The sequence below is a fragment of the Lepus europaeus genome, chromosome 5, assembly GCF_033115175.1.
Source record: "Lepus europaeus isolate LE1 chromosome 5, mLepTim1.pri, whole genome shotgun sequence".
Taxonomy (NCBI): Eukaryota; Metazoa; Chordata; class Mammalia; order Lagomorpha; family Leporidae; genus Lepus; species Lepus europaeus.
The window spans coordinates 142477116-142500860 of record NC_084831.1 but is presented as its reverse complement, the minus strand read 5'-3'; positions in this window follow the sequence as shown (position 1 = coordinate 142500860).

Genomic DNA, 23745 nt, shown 5'->3' with positions numbered 1-23745 from the left:
ACATTAAATTCCTGGAACCATGAGCAATTTGCAATTGTGATCTAGTAGAGTATGATGCTGGGACTGATAAAAATTGAGCCTACATGAGTGAAGGTGTGACAACCTGGACAGCATGAAGTGTCTAGCAAGTGACGCATGGCCCAGACGTAAGGATTCACCTAATACTTACCAATGTCATTAGGATTCAGAACAGGGTATAGCTACAGGAGTGAAGGAAAACCAGTTCTAATCCTATGCCTGGTTAAGAAATTTGGATTTTATTCTGCACTTCACTGGGGAGACACGTGAGTGTTTCACAGAGAAGTGACAAAGTTGTTGGTTTTTGTTTTTCTAGTTTGAGAGACTGAGTTAGAGATAGAGACAGACAGAGAATGCAAGAGCGAGCTGCCATCTGCTGGTTCGCTCCCCAAATGGCTGCAATGGCTGGGGGGAAGCTGGAGCTGGAACCAGGAGCCCGGAGCTCAACCCAGGATCTCACATGATGGCAGACACACAACCATGTGAACCTGCTGCCCTCCCAGGATCTGCATTAGCAAGAAACTGGCATTGGGAATTGGAATCAAGAATCAAACCCAGGCACTCTGAGGTATGATGTGGGCGTCTTAACTGGTATCTTATCCACTAGGCTAAATGTCTGCTCTCCATGATCAGTCTTATACCTGAAAAAGATTATTCTTTTTGTTGGAAAGAAGAAAAATTTTTGATAAAAATTAAAGATAAGTGACCTAATAGGAAGTTGTTATAATAGTCTGGGCAGGAAATGATAAGGTTCTGAAGTAAAACACCTAATAGTGTTGGAGAGGAAGGGATAGGAGCAAGAAATACACAACCGAAATCTACAGTATTTTTAAAGTGATGATACAGATTGTAGATGACTCATGAATTGGGTGACTTGTCACCACAGTGAATAAGAGTCAGGGAAGAAAGCTAGAGTGTGTATGGAATAACAAGTAGCTAATGGAACAGTTGATTTGGAAGCCAGGGTCTAGGTTCTGTGGCCCAGCCGAGTCAGTGAGAGGACAGTGTGGAAGCCACAGGCCTCTATATTTCAATCCCCATTGAGTCTTCCTGTGGACTCCTGATAAATACTGAGAGTCCTGATCCCCTGTAGATGGGGCTCAAGGAAAATATGTCCACTCCAGTGAGTTAGTGATTAAGTGAAAATGTTCAGATTTCCAGCCTAAATATGGCCATGGTTCGTACACGTGGTAACTTTGGACTCTTCTCTCTCCAGCCCTGGCAGGATCCCATACGTCACTGCTTAACTGGCTTTCACTCTTACTGACAATTTTATTTATGATGTAGTTTCCTAGCCTTAAAAGTTGTACTTGGCTTAGGCAGCTGCAAGGTACAGATACAATAAAATGTGACATTTGTTAAAAGATTTAAAACAACTCAGAAACTGCCACAACATTGCAGTTTATAATAGGAAGGCAACCTTAAAAAAGAACAGGGCATTGTGCTCAAAAACCCCCAAATCCTAGGACCACCTGGACTGTCTGGGGCATATGGAGCACCAGGATCTGGAAAAATCTTAAAGCCAGGCCTTACATTACTCAGATGCTACATGACTCTGAGAACTGTAATCATTTTTAAGCCTCCTTTTCCCTTTCTCTTCCATCAGTTCCTGATTTGATTTTACTGTTCGACTTGAATTTTCTTCTAGAATTTTCCATCATCAAGCAATTTTGCAACAGGCAAAGCTAAACAAGCAAGGAAGGGGCCAGCATTGTGATGCAGCAGCTTGAGCCCCCACTTGCCACACAGGTATTCATATGAGCACCACCTTGAGTCCTGCCTGCTCCAGTTCCAATCCAGCTCTCTGCTAATGTGCCTGGGAAAGCAGTGGAAGGTGATCTGAGTGCTCGGCCTTAGCCACCCGTCCACATGGAAGATCCAGATGGAGTTCTAGGCTCCAGGCTCCTGGCTTTTGCCTGGCCCAGCCCCAGCTGTTGTGCCTATTTGGAGAGTGAACCATTGGATTGAAAAGCCTCTCTCTCTTCTCTCTGTCTCTCTCTGTAAATCTGGCTTTCAAGAAATAAACAAATCTTTCTTTAAAAAGCAAGGAAGACTGTATTCAAGGCTATTGCAACAGAGGAGAGAGACCAGAATTTCTGCAGCCTGAACTAGACTCTGTTGAAATAAGCAACCAGCAGTCAATGTAAAGCATTAGAGTGGGGGAGAAGGTGATGGGCCATTTGTATTTACTAACTGGTTTTACTCCAAGAAAAAGTAAACTTTCTCCTATCCTCACAACAGTAGTTAATTTTATAAGTTGGAGGAAGATATCCACCAGTCTTCCAGTCTCCAGGTGGAAAGACTGGAATGTTATCTTCCTTGATGAGTGCAATCAAAGAGATGGCTCACACACCCTTCAGAGCAAAGTTCCTGAGTTGTAAAACTGGCAAGAGGCTTTTCAAAATATTTATATCTCAATAGGACAGAGAAATAATATGCTATTAGAAGTCTTCTAAAGAAAATGTGCTAAGAAAGGGAGGTTAGGGCCTGGCCTCAACTTAGGGCTATCTAAAATTTAGCCAAGCTGAGGGGACCACAGTCAAGGTTGGTTACTGTAATCAATAACTTTTATCAAAAAGGAGGCAAGGGATGAGCATTTGACTCAGCAAGTTAAGTCATCACTTAGGACACGTGCATCGCAAATTAGAGTCTCTGGGTTCAAGTCCCAGCTCTACTTCCAATACAGGTTCCTGTTACTGCAAGCCCTAGGGAGAAGCAGGTGGTGGCTCAGTTATTTGTGTCCCTGCCAACCATATGGCGGACCCAGATTCAGTTCTGAGCTCCTGGGTTCTCACTGGCCAGCCCAGGACATTGTAAGCCTTTGGGGAGTAATCTAGCAGATGGAAAATCAATCTCCGTCTCTCTCCTCCTCTCCATCTCTCTCCTTCCCCTCTCCATCTCCCTCCCTCTCTGTCTTTCCCTCTCAAAATAAATAAATAAATAAATATATATATATGTGTGTATATATATATACATATATATAAGCATTCAAGAATGAGGCTAACATCAGAGAAAGTCATATGACGTAAAAGGACCACAGGACATAACATTTTAAAACTTACCTTTGAATTCTGATACAAGCTGTGGACTAAAAGTCTGCTAGTGGTAATCATGCTCTAAAAGGTGGAAAATAGTGATGGATTTAGGCCACTTTTCTCAATCTTGAAAATCGAGCTGAGTAGACCAACATAGGTAGAGTTCTGTTGGGGAATTCATACATAGTAGATCTTGTCAGAATTCGGCTTTCAAAAAGCCTCCCTAGAATATTTGAAATAACCTCTCCCTTTGAGACTCAGAGCTCTGAATCTTTGAAGAAGTCAATAATTTCTGCCTCAGCTAATCCCCAGTGCACTTTGGATCATGACCTTGAACACAATGGAACACTTGGAGTCACACTGAAGTGAAGATTTTCATGACAGCACAGAAGTCACAGCTCCACCACACCACATTTGAATGTGTGGGTTGACTTACAAAGACAAGGGAGGGGCCAGCACTGTGGCATAGTGGGTAAAGCCGCTGCCTGCCATGCCAGCATCCCATATGGGCACTGGTTCAAGACCCACCTGCTCCACTTCCAACCCAGCCCTCTGCTATGGCCTGGGAAAGCAGTAGAAGATAGCCCAAGTCCTTGGACCTCTGCACCCGCATGGGAGACCTGGAAGAAGCTCCTGGCTCCTGGCTTCGGATTGGAGCAAGCTCCAGCCATTGCAGCCAATTGGGGAGTGAACCAGCAGATGAAAGACCTCTCTCTCTCACTCTCTCTCTCTCTCTTCTTCTTCTTCTTCTTCTCCTTCTCCTTCTTCTTCTTCTTCTCCTCTATGTGTACAACTCTGACTTTCAGATAAATAAATAAATCTTAAAAAAAAAAAAGCAAGACAAGTGAACAAGAAAAGTAAAGGATCTTTAGGAGCAACTCAGGACTGCCAAAGCTATGAGGGTTTACCCTCCAGCTCTGCGGCTTCTTCAGCTAAGTTCTCAGAAGTGATGATTGGGTGACAGGAGATAGTCTCCCAGGAAATGTTCTTCTCCTATGACATGATGCTTCCATCAAGGTCTACTATAGCTCTAGGAGCCTGAACCACTGTAAATGAAGCATTTGATACTCTTCTTGTAGGTTTGAGAGTCTGGTGAAAGATTAGCAGAGATAATTAGCAGCTGCACACAGAGAGTTACCCTACATTATGATGTCTAATTCCAAGAAGTTCACTTGGCCAAACCACTAAAATGTTAAATCCTCTTTAATTATACCTTCATAGGGAAAATAAATTTGCTCCTATTTCTTTGTTTTTATTTTTCTGAAAGTCATAGAGACAAAGAGAGTAACACACACACACACATACAGAGAGAGAGAGAGAGAAAGAGAGAGAGAGAGAAAGTCTTTCATCCATTCATTCACTCTGCAAATGTCCACAACTGCCAAGGTTGGGCCAAGCCAAAGCCAAGAGCCTAGAACTCAATCTAGTCTGCCACATGGATGGCAGAGACCCAGATAATTGAGCCAACCCTTCTACCTATGAAGCTGTGTGTTAGCAAGTAGCTAGAACTGCAAATAGAGTCAGGACTTACAACCAGGCTGTCAGATATGGGACGCCGGTGTTCAAAGCAGCATCCTAGCTGCTGAGCCAAAAGCCACCCCTACACTCCCTTTTTCTAAAGACACAGAACCTTTCTTAGTCTCTGTAACCTCTGACTCCCTCAGAGTCTGTGCTGAATCTCTCAGGACAAGCTTGGTTCCTTCCTGCTTGGAGTTACTGCAGAAGCTAGTAACAAGCTTTAGGCATTTCTCTCTGCACCTGCACTCATCCTCTGTGATAGTTTAGGATCCATCTGATTAAATACTTCCATTGAAGATGGCGGAATAGGCAGGGAGCACACTATTAGTCCGGGGGAGAGACAGTTTAATATAAGTGGAGATACTGCAGGGTCAAGGAAGAGTGGGGGAAGAAACAGCAGAGGAAACTCTTCCGGAACTAGTGATTCACAGTGGACCTGCGTGGAGAGCGTGGGAACCCAAGTTCGGGACACCAGCAGCAGACTCAACGCACCAGCGCTGGAACGCGAGGTGAGCCGAACCTCAATAGCCCGAGACACCAGTGGGCAAGCGGAAAGAGGAGGCTAGAGGGAACGAGGCTTGAAACTCCGTGGGGAAAAGTTCATCAGGCTAACTAGAAGAGAGAGAGGAAAAAAATAAAAAAAAGTGACTGATACGGACACAAGTTTCTCTCTCTCCGCTCACCTCTCAAAGGCGAGCAAGACAGAACAGGCACCATTTTGGACATACATCATAAGCAGGGCGACCTCAGGTCTGCACCAGCCCTGAGCCTAGCAGAAACACCTGACTCTGGGGGGAGGGGTGAAATAACAGGAGATTAGCATCTAACTTGGCAACCCAGTGGGAGACTGCAGGAGAATTGGAGCCCACACTGAGGGCAGCAGAGATTCCCTGTGTGGTCCTTGGGAAAGAGCTTCCGATCTCTGGCTACTGTGGGTATATCATTTGCCTGCTAACTACCTCCAGTTACATTCAGCTGTGTGGAATTACGTCCCTTTTGAATCAAAAAAAAAGAGAGATTTACCACACCTAACCTGGGAGTGTCATCTTTGACACACCCTCAACCCTGAGGAACCAAACACAGCTCTCAGTCCACACTCATCTCAAGCCTCTAAGGCTCCACTGAAAGCAGACAGTCCACTTAATATAGAGCCATAGTGTAACAAGAAAAAACACCACAGTGAAGAAACCAAATATCTCCAACATGCCAAACAACAAACGCAAAAACCGAGGTAACAAGAACAAGGAAGACACTATGATGCCCCCAAATGAAAAAGACACCCCAATTAAAGATTATGAAGATGATGAGATTGAAGAAATGCAAGAAGTGGATCTCAAAAAATTGATAAGAACATTAAGAAGTTTTCAAAAACAAATTCTTGAACTACAGAAATCCTTAATGGACAAGATAGAAAATCTCTCTCATGAAAATGAAATATTAAGGAGGAATCAAAATGAAATGAAACAACTAGTGGAACAAGAAACTGTGATAGTGACAAGAAATCATAATGAAATGAAGAATTCAATAGATCAAATGACAAACACATTAGAGAGCCTTAAAAACAGAATGGGCGAGGCAGAAGAGAGAATATCAGACTTAGAAGACAGAGAACAGGAAAGGAAACAGGCAAACCAAAGAAAAGAAGAAGAAATAAGAAATCTAAAAAATATTGTCGGGAATCTACAGGATACTATTAAAAAACCCAACATTCGGGTTCTAGGAGTTCCTGAAGGCATGGAGAGGGAGAAAGGATTAGAAGGCATTTTCAGTGACATACTAGCAGAAAATTTCCCAGGTTTGGAGAAGGACAAAGGCATCTTAGTACAGGAAGCTTATAGAACCCCTAATAAACATGACCAAAAGAGATCCTCACCACGACATGTTGTAATCAAACTCACCACAGTGAAACATAAAGAAAAGATTCTAAAATGTGCAAGAGAGAAACGTCAGATCACTCTTAGAGGATCTCCAATTAGACTCACAGCAGACTTCTCATCAGAAACCCTACAAGCTAGAAGGGAATGGCGAGACATAGCCCAGGTACTAAGAGAGAAAAACTGCCAGCCCAGAATATTATATCCTGCAAAGCTCTCATTTGTGAATGAAGGTGAAATTAAGACTTTTCATAGCAAACGGAAACTGAAAGAATTTGTTGCCACTCATCCTGCCCTGCAAAAGATACTTAAAGATGTGTTACACACAGAAACACAGAAACATGGTCACCAATATGAAAGAAGGTAAAGGAAGGAAACATCACAGCAAAAGATCACAGCAAACTCAATTTCTCTTTGACATAGAATTAAACTCTGATGCTCTGTTAAATCAATGTGTTAAAGTAATCTATTAAGTTCTCTTGATGTCTGTTAAATTCTAATTGTTCAAAAACAGCTGAATTTTTATTAAGAGCTATGGGTTATTTAAATATGTGCTTATTTTCAAAGATTTGAATAATCACCTTGTAACAATGATCAAATTTGGTCTATGTTATGTCATGATTTTAAGGAATCTTATTACAACCAGATATTTTGGATTTTGAGCCTTCTTGGCATTCTTGACAGGCATTCAAAAAATCAAAGTTTCAAACAATCTGGTCTCTAAAATTTCCAGTAAATCCTGGACTTTGGTTTTTCCAGTTTGGGCCCAACTGAAAAAATCGAAGGACCTATGTCTCTCATCTTATAGAGACACCAACTAATCAGTCTATTTGGATTATATTAGAAGGACTGTCAAGATGTGATGTGGTACCAGACTTTAAGTTTCTATAATGGAAAATGCTATTAATACAAATGTTTGAGAATTAAAAAGTCTAATGATTTTGTGTTACTAGACATGATAGTTATCTTAATGAGAAAGCCCCAGAGGCCTAAAGGGGTAAATACTTGTAAAACCCTACAGGTGCTTTCAAAAATACTGTGAAGTAAGCAAGTGCCTCTTGTTGGTTGATGAGTTTATAATTTTAAACATGGCGACTTAAAGTCTTTTGTCATCTATAGTTATATATGATGTGCTGCTCATAAAACTAAAGCGTTGTTGGTTCTGTGTTTAGCTGTCCTCTTATAGGTTCCTATGGACTTTTTCCAGCCACTTTTATTGTATTCAGTACTTTGGGATGGCTCTGTAAACAGATGAAGCCAATAATGTATTAACAGTACCAACTGAGAGAAAGTATGGTTAACTGAGGTTACTAAAAACAAAAAGCAATTCAAATCAATTGGCAATCTACAAAAAGAGTTAAAGATTTTAAAAGCTATTATTAAAATTGCTATATTGGTCTACTATGCTATGTTATATGTGTGTACATATTGTATGTCCACATGGGGAAATTTTATTAAGAGTTTTATTTTAAATGGCTTATAGATAAGATTGTCCATAAATTTAAGCTGCTAAAATCAATCAAAGATACATTTTAATTTGTGTGACCTGAAAAAAAAAAAAAAAACTTCCATTTCAAATTTGACCTGTGGTAGATTTTAAAGGAAGCTTTATAAGTAGCACCCCAACCTACCTGTCAAAACCAGAAACATGTATTCTGATGGTTAAGATTATGTGTTAACCTGAAGGGACTAACGTTTGCCCAGATAGCTGGTACATTGTTACTAGTGGACATCTCAGAAGAGATTGCAATTTGAACCAGCAGACTGAGTAAAAAGATCTTGCCATCACCGATGAGGGCAGGATCATCCAATCCTCTGAGGGTGGCAATGGAACAACAACAACAACAAAGGTGGAGGGAGCAATTTCTTCTTCTCTCTCCTTAGCTGGGACACCCAATTTCTGCTGCCCTTGTGCACTGGAGTTCCTGATTCTCAGCCTCTGGACTGGGGTCTCCATCTTGCACAGAGCATATTGGGGAACTTCTCAGCCTCTACAGTCGAGTGAGCTGATTACCATAATAAATCTCCTCTCATACGAGGAGATTCCAAAAAGTTCGTGGGGAAAATTGAGGTAAAATATGTTTTTTTTCTTTCTTTTTTTAATTTTATTTATTTATTTATTTTTTGACAGGCAGAGTGGACAGTGAGAGAGAGAGAGAGAGAGAAAGGTCTTCCTTTTTGCCGTTGGTTCACCCTCCAATGGCTGCCGCGGTAGGCGCGCTGCGGCCGGCGCACCGCGCTGATCCGATGGCAGGAGCCAGGTGCTTCTCCTGGTCTCCCATGGGGTGCAGGGCCCAAGCACTTGGGCCATCCTCCACTGCCTTCCCGGGCCACAGCAGAGAGCTGGCCTGGAAGAGGGGCAACCGGGACAGAATCCGGCGCCCCGACTGGGACTAGAACCCGGTGTGCCGGCGCCGCTAGGCGGAGGATTAACCTAGTGAGACGCGGCGCAGGCCAAAATATGTTTATTTTGATATAAAAAGATAAGCTCATTTTGGTATAAAAAGATGATTTACTGTTTATTGGAGAGGCAGAGAGATGGGATTGAGAGAGAGAGAGAGAGAGAGATCGAGATCCTATCCAGTGATTTATTACCCAGACTATAATGGCTGGGGCAAGGCTGGTGCAGAAGCCAGAAGCCAGAGAACACAAGAAGATCGATAGATCGATAGATCGATATAGATATAGATATAGATATAGATATAGATAGATCACCCATTGTTTCTCCAGTTAATTCTGTCTCCCTGGAGAACTTTCACTAATGCACCCCTAACTACCTTCACACAAGAGGTCTCAGGAATCCTTTCTATCTGCTTAGAGAAGGAAATAGCTGGGTCACCATTGGAGAAATCAATTAAAATTAAAATACCTTTTTAGTGAACAAAATATTTCTTATTCATGACTCGCATTAAATACACATTACATGCCTACCATATATTACATTAATATATATTAATCTCATTTAATACTTAGATGGTGTCTGAAAGACAGGAAGGGTGGAGAGGACATTTCCTTCCTATTACTGCCAAAACAAAGAGAGAAATAATACATCCTGGTGCTAATGGTCACGAAGCCAAAGACCCAAACACTGTACATCTACGTGAAAATGCCCTGTGGTTGAAGTTTCCCATGCATTAGTTTTCACATCTAAATAGTAGGGCAAAGTTATCCCGCTGACATTTATAAAACACCTGATCTATGGTATATGACATATTCAGTGTGTAAGTATCATTAATATGTGAGTTTTTAAAGAAAAATTGAAAACTGTTCAGAAAGGGACAAAATGTCTGCCGTATCTTCTTGATGGGACCCATAGGCCTGCTTGAGGGTGGCGAAGGCCTGAGTGCATTCCCAAAGCCACCTGAGCCATGCAAGGACTGCTCAATCTTATTTGCCCCTTTTCATGACTTCTAGCAAAGGGAGAGCTAACAAGAAAATCACATTGCCGCCTACTGCTTATTGTGGAAAGCCCCTCCTTCAAGACCACTTGTCCATCCTAAGAAGAGGCATATCACTGAGAGAATCCAATCTCCCTTCGCCCATGCGAGTAGGGCTCAGAACTGCAGAACCCTGCTGTGAAGAACCTCTGGAGTCCAGGCCGACACAGAAAGGAAGCCGGTGACCTCTCCCTTCGCTGCTGAGCCTCGGTTCCCACTTCTGCACTTCCACCTCTCCTACCTCCTCCTCTCTGTGGCTCCTGGCACAGTTTATTCTCTGTCAATCCTGATTAATGGTCTCTTAATGTTTCAGTGCAAATCTTTTCTTCCTCTGATCCTTGTCAGTGCAGAACGGTCCACTCTCTAGTCCTCTGAGGCGTAATTTGCCATATGCTTAAATAATGTGCCAGTTGGTTTTTCAGTTGGATTAAAACAGACAAGATTTTGCTTGCTGGCATAAGTTGTAAAATCTCAGAGTTTGGCAACCTTCATAACTGGGCACGTGGTAGGTGTTTCATAAACAGTTCTGGGTTGGATTTGGCGTTTCTTCCTTCTACAAGTATTTGTTGACCACTTGGCCCTTCCTCTAAAAGCAAAGATCAGCCCTAGCCAGAGCCTGGGTTGCCCCTGCTCCCTCACAGGATAGGGCCAATGGTGACAATGTTTTTACCTGGAAGACCTGTGTCTTACCCAGCTTCCGGTTTGCGTTTGGCTTCTTTTCCCACCTCGCCTACACATCAGGAGGCTGTGAGTGCCCGACTGACGGAAGTTTGAAAATACCAATAAATCCCTTCAATCTGACAAACAAGCCAAATACAGCGCTGGAGGAACTCGGTGAAATGCATACAGAGACCGGGCTTTTTGACAGCCCAAGATGAGCCAATGATTAACTAGGCAGTCACCACGTACAAAGCACCCTAATCGAGGGAGTAGGAAAGGAAATGGAACATTTTGACAGGAAAATAATGAGTCGGAGAGGCAAAACGTATCCTTGCTTATCAGCACATCAGAACAGCCGGCTTAAAAACAGCCCATCCACACAGCCTCGCCCAGCACCAGACGAGGAGTCCATGGCTGGGTTTAGGCAATCCCAGGAAAAGGCTGAAACCTTGGCAAACGGCAGGTCAAATCAATGGCAGCCCCTGAGAAACCCACAGACGTGTGCCATGGGTGTAAACTGTTGAAATCTTTACTTAGTATATACTAAGTGGATCTTCTGTATATGAAGATAATTGAAAATGAATCTTGATGAAGAATGGGATGGGAGAGGGAGTGGGAGATGGGATGGTTGCAGGTGAGAGGGAGGTTATAGGGGGGAAAGCTGCAATAATCCAAAAGTTGTACTTTGGAAATTTATATTTATTAAATAAAAGTTGAATAAAAAATAAATACATAGAGGGGTGGATGTTGGGGTGCAGAGGACTAAGCGGTCACTTGGGATGAATGCCTCTCGTATCGGGGTACCTGGGGTTCCTCAGCTTCCTGCTTATGTATACCCAGGAAGGCAGCAGATGATGGCTAAATCTAAATACCTGGGTCTTTGATACCCACATGGGAGACCCAGATGGAGTTGTTGGCTGCTGGTGTCAGCCTGGCCCAACTCTGGCTGTTGCCTACCTTTGGGGAGTGAACCAGTAGACAGAAAGTTTTTTTTGTTGTTGTTTTTATTTATTTATTTTTCTCTCCCTTCGTTTCTCTGCCTTTCTAAGGAATAAAAACAAGCAAATAGGCTTGAACAAGAAATACATGAACAAGGGCAACACACTCAGGTCCAGAACAGAGTGCAGCTGGAAATGGAAAGGGAAGCCGCCGGGCTGGAGGGCGACAGGGCAGGGAGCAGACAGAGAGAGCCCTGCTGCGCCTGGGCAGAGTGGAGCCTGACAGCCCAGAAGCAGTGGCAGCAGGGCTGGGTCCTGCCCGCCATCTGTCCCCAGCTCCTGCACACACTCCGTGCTCAGTGGGCTTTCCTGGGTGCTCAGTAATATTTTTCTTCTTTACAAAGCAAACTACAGGACCGGCGCCTTAGCATAGTGGGCTAAGCCTCTGCCTGCGGTGCTGGCATCCCATATAAGTGCCAGTTCCCATCCCGTCTGCTCCTCTTCCAATCCAGCTCTCTGCTATGGCCGGGAAAAGCAGTGGCCCAAGTGCTTGGACTCCTGCAGCTGCATGAGAGATGTGGAAGAAGCTCCTGGCTCCTGGCTTCAGATCCGATCAGCTCCAGCCATTGTGGTCATTTGGGGAGTGAACTAGCAAATGGAAGACCTCCTTCTCTCTGTCTCTCCCTTTTTCTGTCTTTAAATCTACCTCTCAAATAAATAAATCTATTTTTAAAAAATCAAACTATGGAGTTTCAATCATGCAAAATGATTATATTCTGGACCCCTAAAGTGCAGCATGATGACAATAGTTAATAATACAGTATTATTATATACTTGAAGTTAGCTGAGCAAGTAGATGCTAAGTTAAATCTCACCAACCACACACACTCAGAAATGGTGACTACATAAAGGGGGCAGATATGCTAATGAGCTGGATTGTACCGACCACTTCACAATGCATTTGGATATCAAGCCATCAAGTTGTGTACCTTAACTGTATATGATTTTTATGTTCATGATAACTTGGGGCTTGCGCTGTGGCATAGTGGGGTAAGCCTCTACCTGCGGTGCCAGAATCCCATATGGACACTGGTTCATATCCTGGCTGCTCCTCTTCTGATCCATCTCCCTGGTATGGCCTGGGAAAGCAATAGAAGATGGCTCAAGTACTTGGGCCCCTGCACCCGCGTGGGAGACTTGGAGGATGCTCTTGGCTCCTGGCTTCAGATCAGCACAGCTCAAGCTGTTGGGGCCATTTGGGTAGTGAATCAGTGGATGGATGACCTTCCTCTCTGTCATTCCCTCTCTCTGTCTGTACTCTCTCAAGTAAATAAAATTTTTTAAAAAGACACCAGAAGAGCAGGAGGATCCTGAGTTAAAAGGAGAGTTGCTGGGGTAATTAAGCTTCAGGGTTCCTACAATGTGTGGCAGGAGAGAGTTGTTTTCATGCAAAAAGGAGACAGACACACAGAGATGTAGCGCACAACTGCCAAATGAGAGTATTTTCCCAAGAGTCCCCTGAACTGACAAGTGATTTTTCTTAAAATAGTGCAGAAAAGGATGAAGGAGTCTAGCACAATCCAATTCCGAATGTCACAAAGTAAAAACTGTACAATACAGTAAGTTCTGATGAGTCAGAAGCACAGAAAACACAAAACTTGTTTTCAAATCCAATCCATATGCACACAAATACAAGACCCAAAGTCCTTTTAGATAAAGGTAAACTATTTGTAATGTACAGAATTAGATCTATTTTATAAATCTCTCCTTTACTAGGTACCGGATTCACGGCTGTCATGTTCTCTGTCACCTATGGCTGTCAGAAAAGAAAGTGTGATACAATGGCAGAACTGTTTCTGGGTTGGCAAGGGAGTGACAATCCATCATTTCACAGTGAGTCCTTCTCGGCTGGGTTGGCTTTTAATGGGACTTGATTTTATATGATACTTGAATTACCCTGGCTTAAAAACAAACTGATTTGCTTTAAAACTTTAAATTGCAATAGAGAGAAAAATTAGGTCTGCCCAGTGGGAAAGCAAAATGAAAGAGGAACAGTGTGTGGGCGACAGGATGTCTCGGGGACATCTTGCTGTCCCTGTGGATCCAGGTCTTGCCAGGCTGCCTCGCTGGATAATCGCTGCTACTGTAGCTGATTCTCAGAGGCAGTTTCCAGAAGGCAACGTCACGGTATGATTTCCAATTAAGCCTAAACAGCTCATGAGATTGAACACCCACAAGTTTTACTTTAGGGAAGGGCCTGGTTTCCATAGCAAAGAAAAGAGAAAGTGGTAATAATCTCTCGTACTCGGAGCACTGATATTTTCTACAAAGAGGTTGACTTTTTCATTTGTTTTGTTATACGTTAGCTCATTCTGTCCTCAGAACAAAGGTGGCTTTGTCCCCACTGGGGAGAACAGGAAACTGACAGTGAGAGTTTACCTTGCCTGTTAGTGCCAGGAACACAGCAGGGCCCTGACTCCTCCATCCAGTGCTGTATTCCACTTGGCATCCACTACACATCTTCTCGACTCATGATGATGAGACTCGAATTCAAGACAGCTGAAGAGTTCATTGACCGTGACTTCTAGCTCGTTCCACACCTGAGACTGAGGTGCTGACAACAGCTTCGGAACCACACCAGCATCAACCCCTCCAGGGTACCCTGCGAGTCCTGCTCCTGTTCCTTTGCCATTCTAATCTCCAGGATTATGCTGCCCCCTTTGTCCATATTTCATGTTTCCAGAGCTAACTCGAAGCTGTCTCCTGTTGAAGGCTCTCCCTCCCTGCCTTGCTGCCCACTCTTGCTTACTGGAAGTCCTGTGGACACCTGATTAGCTCCACTTCCAATTGCTAAGGGGCCTTTTCAAGAGTAGAGACCGTGTGTAGCTGTGAAATGTCCTAAAACCCTACAAGCACCATGATTCTTTGAAGAAAGGGACTAGTGACAGCCTATGGAACTTACACACATGAACAATTAACACTTTGAGGAGTTAAGATTTTGACTGTGTGGAACAAACAGTAAGTCCAATTGGAGTCCATAGTGAAGGAGATGAACTGAGCCATGGTCCGGGTCCCCTTTCACTTGGCATACTGTAGGCACGACCTTCTCCACTGAAAAGTGATAGAGGTCAATGGTTGTCATTTAAGAACTGAACTTCTCAGATGCTGCAACTCATAATTGATAGAATCACTTTTTATTTTTATTTTTTTAAATATCTAATGAAAGTATGATGGAGAGTGAGAGAGAGAGACAGACAGAGGAGAGAGAAAGAGAGGGATTCTATCCCCAACTGGCCACAACAGCCAGATCTGGGCCAGAAGTGAAGAACTCCATCCTGGTCTGCTATGTGAATGCCCAGACCCAAGTACATAGGCCATCTTCCACTGCCTCCCCAGGCACATTATCAGGAACCTGAACCTAAAGTAGAGTAGCCAGAACTGGGATGCCAGTGTTACAAGTGGCAGCTTAACCCACTGCACCACAAAGCCAATCCCATTTTTTTTTTAATTTTGAGTAACATGCAATACTTACACATTTTTATGTGTAGAATTCCAACACATGTATACAGCATAAACTGATCAAACCAGGCAACTAGCTTTGCCATTTCCATTTCTTTCTTTGATTTTCAACTCCCCTCACCCAGTTCCTTGTACAGCATATAATCCATTATGGTATACTACAGTCACCTCAGTGTACAATAGAACTTGTTACTTCACTGGTACTGGTTGCTTCTATCTGACTGCGTGTTGGTATCTAATCTCCCAGCAGGACTGAAGAACATTTTTTCTACCGAAGGCCAATTGGATATTTAGAAAATCTTTTGTGGGTGGTACAAAATTATCAACTTAAAAAAGTAGTCTGGTATAGATTTATAGAAGTTTAAATCCCCCCTGATGGGGCCACACTAAATGACTGTGTAGGCCTCACAGGCCCTCAGACAGGTTGATTCTCACCCCTGCATCCCCCCACCACCACCCTACAAACTCATCCCATCCTCTCGTAATCACTACCATTAAATCTGATTGACTATCTTTTTGAAGTTCAATGCCTGCGTGATAACATATGCTAGTTGCTGTGCTGTGTCTGGCTTATTTCACTCAGCACAATGATCTCCAGTTATCCCCATTTTGCTGCGAATGACCGAATTTCATTCTTTTTATGGCTTAAGAATATTCCATTGTGTATATGGATCATGTTTTCTTTATCCACTCATCCATATCTTGGCTGCTGTGAATAGTGCTGCAGTGAACATGGGAAACCTGGGACTATAGGTATCTCTTTGATGTGCTGGTTTCATTTCCTTCAGGTGTATATACCCAGAAGTGGGGTAGCTGGGACCCACAATAGATCTGTTTTTAGTTTTTTGAGGAAACTCTGTGCTAACCCCATAATGGCTGCACTTATGTGCTGTTTCATCAACAGTGTAGTAAATTTCTCTTTTCTCCACATCCTCACCAGCATTTATTATTTTTTGTCTTTTTGATAGTAGTACTGTTTATTGAGTGTTGATCACTCCAATTACAGCATGAATCAGATAACTACAAATCCATCTTGACAATAAGGACATGGAAGCATAGAAAAGCAGGGAAATAGTCCAGCTTTGCATAGCTGATAACATATACTGGTCAAAAATCTAATACGAAGATTATCATCCAATTTGAGGATATGGAACAAGAAAGAACACCCCCTATTTCTTATAGATGTGACAGAAAAATGTCTTTAAGGATTGTCAAATTCCTGACATAAATCCCTAATATAAAAGAACTCAGGGAAACATCTCAGAATGAGTGACTCTAATGGCCTGTGCTTTGGGTTCCAGTCCTGCTGCAAGCTGTGGGGAAGGAGCTTGTGAGTTTTCTTATCAAATCCTACCCTGATGAGCCTTCTCTCATTACCTCATTATCAGCCTGATGAAGAGAAGAAAGCTTTTTCTGGAGGTAAAGCAGCAAAACCAGAACTCTCTGGTTCACTTGCGTTAAGATTCTTCCAGTGTTAAAAAATCATCTGGCCCAAACCTCAGCAGCCGTCTTCCTACTCCAGCTCATCAGGCTGATGTTGATCAAGAATGCATTGGGGTACAGGCACTTGACCTAGCACTTAAGACACTGTGTGGGATACTTGCATCCCATATTGCAGTGTCTACGCTTAGGTCTTGGCTGTTGTCCTGATTCTAGCTTTCTGCTAATGCACAGGAAGGCAGCAGGTGACAATTCAAGTGCCTGGATCCTTGCCACTCATGTGGGAGACCTGGACTGAGTTCTTGGCTCCTGGCTTCAGCCTGGCCAATTCCTGATGATTGTGGGCATGTGGGGAGTGAATCAGTGGATGGGAGCTCATTCTCTCTCTCTCTCTCTCTCTCTCTCTCTCTCTCTCTCTCTTTATCTATCTCTCTTTCTCTCACTGTCTGTATCTGTCTACTCTCTCTTAAATAAGCAAACTAATTAAATTCTTTTTAAATAAAGAATGCATTGGGATGAAGAGCATCATAATGTGGTGACCAGGTAAAGGATGTGTGGATGGGCTATTGAGTTTCAAAAAGGAAGGGGAAATTAGCACCTAAATGTCAAAGGATCTGTGAAATAGAGAAATGAAGTACGGAGGGCACTTCCAGGACTCAGACTATATGTGGTCCTTCAGCAATAATATTACCAAGCCACCCACCTGGGAAAAGTGATCACAGCCATAAAATTTGCCTATTCTGTGACATCCTCATTTCTTCCCATGTCATCCTAAACTCTTGGTAGGAGGCAAGATTTCATCACATTATCACAGATAATGCTATTGCCCTTGTACTAAGTGCAAATGAATGAATTATTTTTGAAGTGTTGAATAGACTATGGCATAAATTGAGATTCCTAGAACAAAGGCAATTCACCTGCCTGGTAATTCTTCCCGGTGCTATGCAGAAACCACAGGCCTAGTGATTTGGGGGATTATTGTGAATTTTTGCTCTGGTACCTGTAAGTTCCTGGAGGAGGAAACAGCATCAACACATGTGCAGACAAGTCAAGAAATCAGCTTGTCATTTCCTTCACCACACTCTATCCCAGGGTCCAGCCTGGAGCTCCCATGCTGGCAAAATAAATTATGCTTAGTGTTTGTATTTTTAGAAGGAATTTATAAAAGCGCCCCATAACTTATGGAGAAATGCCCATGAGATTGTTTTAGGGAGAAATTTTTGCCATTAATAGTATTCGGTCTTCTCCAGGAAAATTTCATAGACAAACTTCTCAGTTAAACACGGCAACCACCAAAAGACAGACCGATAAAATAGACAACAAAAGAATATTCCCTCCTTACTTAATTCTGTTCTACATGGATTAGGATAACTTCAGGGTTTTTTTTTCATGCCTTGCACTCAGTAGGCAAATACATTTTCCTGGACAGATTTCATCTAGGGTCAAGTGAAGTTGTGCTAATGTGATTTAGCCATGGGAATTGTTTAGTAGGTTCTATGTTGAATGTTGATCACTCCAATAATACATGAAACAGATAACTACAAGTCCATCTTGAAAATAAGGACATGGAAGCATAGAAAAGCAGGGAAATAGATCAACTTTGCATAGCTGGTAACATCTGCTGATCAAAAATCCAGTATGAAGATTATTGCCTGGTTTGAGGGTGTAGAGCAATGGACTCACAGGGAGTGGGATGACTATCATAAAATGCACACAAGTTACACTAATGTGTATCTTCCATTGAATGGGCAGTTCTCAGAGTCAGAACTTGGATGGTGGACCTCTCTCCTCAGGATCCAGGTGGCTATCATGCTGCTGGTGTCCACTGGACATGTGTTGAGTGATCACATGAAAGATTTGGCTATGTGACATAGAACTCACATAGACAGTAAATAAATTCTTTAAATCTTGATTCTTCTAATTTTGTCTTGTAGTCTATACACAATTAAGATTTTATTTTTAAGACAGTATTGGATTTTCCATTCAAACTACAAAAGTAATGCATGATACTTGTTGCAGCAAACTAAATTAATAATTCATCACAGGGAACCACAGAGTAAAGGCCAACTATTTCTCTAGCTCCGCTCTCTACCTAACCTGCCCCAAGAAATATGACTTCAGTATACACTCTTCCACACTCTTCTCTACATTCATAAAAATAAATACAGTCATACAAATAGAGACATATAGAACAAACACAATCTCAGAAATACAGACTTCAATTGTATATGTTACTCAGCAAATAATCCTTTCCAGTGCATACTATATTATGACAATCCTTAATAGTTTCATAGTGTTCACAGATGGATGCACTAAAATGTGCTCCAATTTACATATATTGACAGTTTCTCTATTTTGTCATCGAGATAAGTGATACTCCAGTAAACACTCTTACTCACATAGTCTTACAAACCAGTGCTATTGTTTCTGTAAGATAGATATAGAATGCTGCTTTGCTGTGTCAAAATACAAGTGTATATTTACTTTAATAGATTTTGTTGAGTTATTTTCTTGTCATCGAAGCAGTTTATACTTGTATAAGCTACATAAACAGAATGCCCCTTGCACCTTCCTTAACTGCACAGAATATTATCAACCCTTTCAATTCAAGTTTAGATTTTAAAAGAAATTATCACCTGCTTTTAGAAAGAACTACTTTTAGTCACCTGCAGAGAAAGAGTTATGAACTGCATCATTGTCTCCTGGTGGCTTGGGTCAATGTTCTTAGGACAGAAGCAATTGCAATAGTTAGATTAAACACAGAAGTTCTTCCAGGAGCCAGGTCCTTGTATGACTGTCTAGCAACTTGGTTGTAGGGCAAACAGCATGTCCTTCTGTTCCCTCCTGGTTGGCCATGACCTAACTTTGCCTTGATGTGGAAAGTGGACCTTATACTCACCACACTAACCTATTTTAAAGGGTAGACTGGCGCAGTAAACTCAGTGTAACAACAAGTTCAACTGCTGTGACAAATGACCATAGGCCAAGTGGCTTAAACAGGAGACAGTTATAGCTCAGAGTTCTGGAGGCTACAAGCCCAAAGTTGTAGTTCCAGCATGGTCAGGCAGGAGCCCTAACCAAACAACCTACTTCTCACTGCATCCTCACATATTAGGAAGAGGGTAAACTCACTCTATGGCCTCTTCTTCTAATAGCACTAATCCCATTCATCAGGGCTCCATTCTCGTGACGAAATCACCTACCAGAAAATCCACATTCAACTATCACACCAGAGACTCAATTTCAACACAAGAGTTTTGGAAGTAAACAAGCATTCAGACCATAAATGTCAGAGTTTCTTATTTATCTTTGTATCTCCTGTGCTTTGCCCAAATGCATGGGACAAGGCAAGTGCTCAATATATGTGAATATGCTTATAATGGGCAGTAAATGGTATTACAGCAGCAAGTCTCTTGGCCATAACAAAGGTAATAACATATATGGAGGAATGCTCATGAGACACACCAAAGATGGCACAATGAAGCCATATCACAACATCTCTCTCTCTTATAAAAAACATAGTAAATGAACACCAAGTCACCGATTTAACAACAAGCAGACAAGGAAAGATATCTACCTTAATGCACTGTGTAAAACCCACACATAGCATCCCATGAATAAGGGACAGTAAAAGAAATAGAAGAATTTAATGTGGCTTGATGTAACCTCTCCCCAACCCCCATCATGTCCCCAGGTCTTGTCCCAGGACAGCAGTGGGGAAAGGTGCACCAGCAAAGTCTTCAAATTTCTCCCCAGTTACTTATAATTTGGAACAGCCATTTGAAAAATTCAAGGCAAAAATTAATGCTCTGGTAAATCACCCAGAAAATTACAAGAGAAGACAAGGGCTTCCTGGAAGAAAGCAAAACCTAGAATAGACATTCCAAGAATGATTATCACCACAGGAGTTAAAGCATAGAAAAATAAGAAAATAAAAGCTCACAATATAAGTGATTGAATTTATGGATTAAGTGATTAGATGTGAGATTCCATGATACAAAATCAATTAAAAGAAATATCATAGAACTAAGGAAATAAATTAAGAACCCCAAATATGTCTTTGCATATCTACACAATAAATTATGTATATAAGAAATATATATGTTTGAGGGAATATATTTACCCTGATTGGACATTATACAATGTATGCATGTAGTATCAAAACATTACATAGTACTCCATTCATATGTACAATTTTTATATATTTGTTAAATATTTTAAAATAAAGACAATTTCTTAAATAAAAAAAATTTAAAGAATTTCCGATTTTCAAAATATTGTGAGAATAAGAAAGTATGGGTGGAGACTGGTATTGTGGTTGTAGTAGGTTAAGTCACAGCATGCAATGCCAGCATCTCATATGGGCACCAATTCAAGCCTCTGCTACTCTATTTCCAATCCAGCTCCCTGCTAATATGCCTAGGAAAACAGTAGAAGATGGCCCAAGACTTTGAGTCCCTGCACCCACACTGGAGACCCAGGTGGAGTTCCAGGCCTCCTGACTTCAACCTGGCCTAGTGCCAGCCGCTGTAGGCATTTGGGTGGTAAATCAGTATATGGAAGGTTCTCTCTCTCTTTCACTCTCTCCCTCTCTTTATAAAAAGGTACAAAATCCTTTTTGTTAATCCAACATTTGATCTCATTATATCATATTCATGTTGCCATATTTTCTCTACCGCCGGAGCTGCACTGATCCAAAGCCAGGAGACAGGAGCTTCTTCTGGGTCTCCTACTCAGGTGCAGGGACCAAGGACTTGGACCATCTTCTACTGCTTTCCCAGGCCATAGCAGAGAGTTGGATTGGAAGTGGAGCAGCCAGGTCTTAAACCAGAGTCCATATGGGATGCAGGTGCTTCAGGCCAGGGCATTAACCTGCTGGGCCACAGCGCCGCCCCCTGGGTAATTTGAAAGTAAATTGCAGACAGTATCTTCTGTTACTCCTGAAAACTTCAGGGTACATGTGTTTCCTAAACACTAGGATGTATTTAATCATTCAAATTGTCCCGACTATCCTAATAATATCCTTTAGAGAAATGTTTTCCACGTCCAGAATCCACACCCGATCACACACTGAATTTAGGTTTGATGTTTATTAAACATCTTTTAATGCATGCTTCTTTCTTAACATTATCCTTGTTGGAAATTTCAGGCCTGTTGGAATGTCCTTCAGTTTGGATTTTTATAATGTGTTCTCATATTAAATTCAAGTTACCGACTTTGGAAAAAGAATTCCCTATATTATGTCATTCTCATTATGTCACAATGGGAAGCACATTCATGGTTGACTTGGGATAACTTTTTTTTTTAAAGATTTATTTATTTATTTGAAAGAGTTACAGAAAGGTCGAGGGAGAGACAGAAAGAGATCTTCCAACTGCTGGTCCATTCCTAAGATGACTGCAATGGCGGAGTCTGGGTTAGGCTGAAGCCAGGAGCCAGGAGATTCATCTGGGCCTTCCATGCGGGCTATAGGAGCTCAAACATTTGGGCCATTTTTCACTGCTTTTCCAAGGCCATTAGCAGGGAACAGGATCAGAAATGAAATAGCCAGGACATGAGCTGGCACCCACATGGGATGCTGGCATCACAGGTGGTGGCTCACCCAGCTACTCCACAAAGCCAGCCCCAACTTGAGATAAATTTAACACTTGGTTGAGATGATGTCTGACAGGTGTTTTCCCCTATGGCATTGCTATTGTAGTTAATAATTAATTTGTGAAGAAATGTTTGGCTAGTATAAATTCTCTGAATTATCAAACTTGCACAAACTAGTTTTAGGTGTCCACTGATAATTCTTGCTTAACTTATTTATTATTTACTATGATGTTTGAAAATTATTTCCCAGCTCCATCAGTCTTTCTACCTTCATTAGTCTACTCTAAGGAACAGCTTTCCTTTCCTTTCTACCTCCCTCTTTCCCTCCTTTCTTTCTTTTTTCCTTTCTTCCTTCTCATTAATATGTATTTTTATTTTATTCAGTGAGTAATAGCAAAGCATTAAAATTCTTTGGATGATCAAATGTTCCAATGACAGTACCTTCAAGCTAACTTTTATGATGTCTTTGTATATTCCTTTGTTTTGCTAGTTCAGTCAGTCATCTATATATGCAGGTTCCAAATTCACAGATTCAACCAACTATGGATAGAAGATATTTCAAAAAACAAACTGTGTCTCTATTGAACATATAAAAAATATATATATAGTCATTATCCTTTAATAGGATATAGCAACTATTTATTTAGCATTTACATTGTACTATGTATTAGAAAAAAATCTAGAGATGATTCAAAGTATATGACAGAGTGTTCATGGTTGTGTGCAAACATTACACCATTGTATATAACCTATTGAGCTTCACAGATTTTGGTAACCACAGAGGTCTTAGAACCAATCCCCTACAGATATGAAAGGACACGTGTATTTTGAATAAGACAGATCTACTTGAGGAGACAACCTTCAATAATTACTTAACTATACACAGTAACTTCCTCTGCATTCTGCCCCAAGGGAATTGTAAACACCACTGACAGCTTAACTGTTCCTAGAAGAAGGGTCACTGCCTTTATAAGGACAATTGGATAAAGGCTCTAAACTGATGCTGGGACACAAGCTCTTATATGCTACTTTCTTGACTTTGTGGAGTCAAGAAAAAAAAATAGGATTCTGGCTTGTGTCTGCTCACAATGTATCCAATGTGTCAGTGTGCTCACCCTCTGATTATTTTTCTGGATTCTAGGTGCCTGGTTGCTAAAATTATTTTAAGCAGCTAATAGAAGCCTTATAGGGATTCCCTGATATTTGGTACAAGAATATCAAATGGAAGTCCTAAAAACTGCATAGCCTTGCCAAGATAGAAAACCAGAAGGGGTATAGCATCAACAAAGGAAGCATAGGAATTTCTACCACCATGAAGAATTAAAGGGTGCAGGGTGGTGCTCTTTGTCTTATCCCTGTTCTACTCACCAGTCTGGTATATGATAAAAATGCGGTATGGGCTGGTTTAGCCACTGTCTCAACAGAATATCTAAGTGGTCAGTAGCTCAAACCAGTGCTGACATCTTGATACTGAACTAATTTTCAGTGGGTAGCTAGCCATTCTGTGGTAGATCAATAGCTTCAATCCACTCCAGTCAAGAAATGGGTGGAAATCTGTCCCCACATTTATTCTAGGCACAGACTTGCTCTCCTTCTCTGCCACCACTATCACCATTTGAAATTGTGTGGATTGCCTGGTATTCTCTACAAGCTTACCTCAGTCCAAGGGTCCATGTTTCAACAAATGAGTACAAGATAAGGGAATCTGTGG